This window comes from Hippopotamus amphibius, chromosome 11, assembly GCF_030028045.1.
Source record: "Hippopotamus amphibius kiboko isolate mHipAmp2 chromosome 11, mHipAmp2.hap2, whole genome shotgun sequence".
Taxonomy (NCBI): domain Eukaryota; kingdom Metazoa; phylum Chordata; class Mammalia; order Artiodactyla; family Hippopotamidae; genus Hippopotamus; species Hippopotamus amphibius.
In genome coordinates this window covers 22,994,536-22,998,328 of record NC_080196.1, presented here as the reverse complement: position 1 = coordinate 22,998,328, position 3,793 = coordinate 22,994,536, and the positions used below count along the sequence as shown (strand labels likewise).

The 3,793-nt window shown below is 34.4% G+C and overlaps 1 pseudogene; it reads right to left on the bottom strand.

Moving 5' to 3' along the window:
* Positions 1 to 1,819: 1,819 nt before the first annotated feature.
* LOC130830838 (olfactory receptor 14J1-like) lies at positions 1,820 to 2,774 on the bottom strand (annotated as a pseudogene).
* Positions 2,775 to 3,793: the final 1,019 nt, after the last annotated feature.

The following is a 3,793-nucleotide window of genomic DNA, read 5'->3' as shown; positions in this document are numbered from 1 at the left end:
ATAGTAACCACACAAATATAAAATCATGGAGTAAGTCTATTGAGAATTGTGAGTTACTTTCATAAAGAGATAAGCAAAATGTTACTAAATGACAAAACTTTTAGTATTTCTTGGTAAAAAGAAACTATATAACAGATGACATTTCCCGGGTGAATTTATAAATTTTTGGTGATTGAATGCTCTCAAGAACAAACACAGTATTTATTGAAATGAATGAAGAGGTTCAAAATAAGATTACAAGGCAATAAAAATACTTTATGGATCGGCTCTCTACCCAAATCATTACAGTGAACAATAATGCAATATTACTTAACTAGCTTAAATACATACATGCAGATTAATAAAAATTTGAAAGCATAGAAATGGAGATGAAAATTGACATGCTTTCTTTTTGTAATTCAGAAGTCTCATTAAATAATGGGTCAAAAATATTTCATAAATTGTGTTAACATATTTAGTTGGTGTACAATTTAAAAAATATAATTTACACATTATTGTAGATGGATTGAACAGTCTAATAACTGATGAGAAAAAAGATGTGATTACTAGTCATTTAAGACTATCCCTTGGTAACCTAGACTGGTTAAGCTTTGTTGCTGCAACCTTTAAAAACTCATATTCAACTTATTTGATAAAAGATTGCATAGAAAGAAATAATCTGAAAAGAGTTAAAGAGGAACTGAGGAAATGGTTTTTGCCTTTATAAAACACAGAATAATAATATTTATAAAACTTTTTACATAATGGATAGAGAATAAAAATATTTAAAAGTAAAATGGATAACGAGAGTGAAATAAAAATTGTAAACATGCTTAATCTCTTGACCTATTGCATTAAAAATAACTAAAGGTAAATAAAATATTGCAGCTATAAAAATTAAAAATCCCCACACCACCCAATGCTGTGTATATTTTATGTACTTTCACGTTCCAGGCACCTGCTGTGATTTCAACCACCTAATTGAATCTCTATAAATATTTGTTTTATGAATTCACAAATCACGGGAGACATGTAGAACTGACATGGCCACACATTGCTAATAGCCACATAAAATGATTTAATTTTTTTAGAAAGCAATACAGTCATATACTCAAAACAGCTTGACATTTCATACACTTTGACTCAGCAACCCATTCCATGGAATTATAAAAAGCAGAAATTCAAGTTTGGCGTTACTTACCAGAAAGCATAATTGGAAATAACTTATATATATAAAATAGGTGGATGGTTAAATGTATTATGATATGAATTCCATCGAATACTGTGCATTCAAGAAAATTATAATAGTAAAACTATGTACATATACTTAATAATTGCACAGAATTTTGCACCAATATGAAAAATTGGCGTTTATAAAGACAAAAATTAAAATGGACATTTGAAATTAAGTGATTGGTGAGTGGAATTGTGGATAAATTATCACTTTTTATTACTATTGTTGTTGTAATATTGTCTATGTAGAGTTTTTCAAAAAGTGTGCTGTGCTTGTCAGTATGAACCTGTAGGTGTGTCTATGTGTCTATACGTATTGGGAGAAAAACAAAAGTAATGGGCCTACATTAAAAGATTATACATAATTGTTTATTTTCTATTAATTTGAAAGAATAACAAAAATTTTTTTTTTTAATTTTGTTTCAATGGCTAAAAAAGTGAAGACATCAGATGAAGAGTTATAATGATGGTTATAGTACTTGGACTATACAGAGAAAAAGTGTTGGTTTTCCTCAACATTACCATATATATATATTACAAATATACATATCTGTATAATGAATTCTAATTATTAAAAATGTTTCTTGTGTGTAATATTGGACAGCTATCAACAATGGGACAAAAATGTTTTTTTCCTAATGAATTCACCACCCAACAGTAATTTTTTTAAAGCTCCCTTCATGGCCTCATTCCTCAAGCTGTAGATAATAGGGTTCCGTGTTGGGGGCACTACTGTATAAAAGATAGATATCACAACGTCAAAAGCAGTTGGAGAATCTGAAGTTGGTTTTAGGAACTCAAAAATGCCCGTGGCAAGAAAAAATGACACAACAAAGAGGTGGGGCAGGCAGGTAGAGGAGGCCTTGGAGTGGCCCTCAGCAGAGGGTATTCTTAGAACTGCGGAAAAGATGTGCATGTAGGAGAGAACAATGGAGATGAAGCAGATGAATGCCAGCACAGTCATGAAAGCAGCCACTCCAAGCACTCCAAGGTAATCATTGGAACAGGAGAGCTTCAGCAACTGGGGGATATCACAGAAGAACTGGTTGATTATTTTGGCCCTACAGAATGTGATGGAGAATGTGGCAGCTGTGTACAAGATTCCAGAGATGCCTCCACTCAGCCACACAGCTATCACAGCCCACTTACAGGTTCCAGGATCCATGATGACCTCATAGTGCAGTGGGAGGCAAATGGCTGCATAGAGGTCATAAGATCACTGTGAGAATGGCCACTTCGGCATAGGCCAAAGATGTGAAGAAGAAAACCTGAAGTATGCACTGACTGTGGGCAATATAGCCATTGCCCATCAGTGAATTGTCAATGGACTGGGGGACAGTGACAGAAATAAAGGAGAGGTCCAGGAGGGAAAGGTGTTTCAAGAAGTAATACATTGGGGATTGGAGACGCTGGTCCAGGGTTGTGATGGCAATAATCATGAAGTTACCTACTAAGGCTAATAGGTACATCAGCAGAAAAAGCACTGCATGTAAGATCTGCAGCTCATGATTGTTGGAAAACCCGATGAGGAGGAATCCACTCATTGTGGTTACATTTGCCATAACCACTTGAAGATACAAATTGTGTTGGCAGCTGGAAGATAAAGAGGATAGGAGAAATGCAATAGAGAGATGTTAAAATAAATTACTCATTTATTCATCATTGCTTCTTTCAGCAACGAAGTTTTAAGTACCTGTGAATTCATCAGCTGTGCCCTAGATGTTGGGGACCCAAAGGTGAAGATATGTATTTCTTGTGTTTTACAGAAAACAGTAATAAACCAGCAGTTCCAAAGTGCAAATGGATCAGAGTCACTGGTCCTGTCACAGAAGAATGGTTGAGTTTCACCACTGAAAAACACTATTCCAGAGGAGTTCTCTGATGGTCTAGTGGTTAGGATTCAGCACTTTCACTGTGGAGGTCCAGGTTAGGTCAGGAAACCATCCACATGCTGCTCAGCACAGCCAAAATACCAAAACCAAAACCAAAACAAAAACAAAAAACCCCAAAACAAAATGCCAAAAAAACAGAACAAACAAAAAAAAAACAAACAAACAAAACCAAACAAACAAACCAAAAAACCAAAAAACCACTATTTCATTTCCACAGGTGAAATCCATTGCTTTGCTTTAAGTCAAGAACAGAAAATCAGTGATCAGCTTTTGATTAGAAGTTTTCTTAAAATTGACAGATTTTATTTGTTTATAGCACATTACCCTATTTTAGTAGATCGAATGGCCCTTTAGAGGGAACATGGTTGGATGGGGTGATACCTAAGGTTCTTCCCTGGCAAATGATTCTGGTGTAGGGAAAGCCCCTGTAATTGCAGCGCCAAGGGCCAAATTATGAAGTGTTATTGCCCTTCTGATTAACATTTTCTTTAATAAATGTCTCATTGAAATGAAGACCAAAAAAACTTTTGCAAAGGGAATATTTACATTTCACTCTCAGATTTAGTGTTTAATCTGATTGTATAGAGCTTCTTCTGGTACCTAACAGCTTTCTCTTTGAAACTTCATTTCATTTAACTTCACATTGTCTCCAATTAAAGTCATTAAATATTTGTCGACCATTTATTACA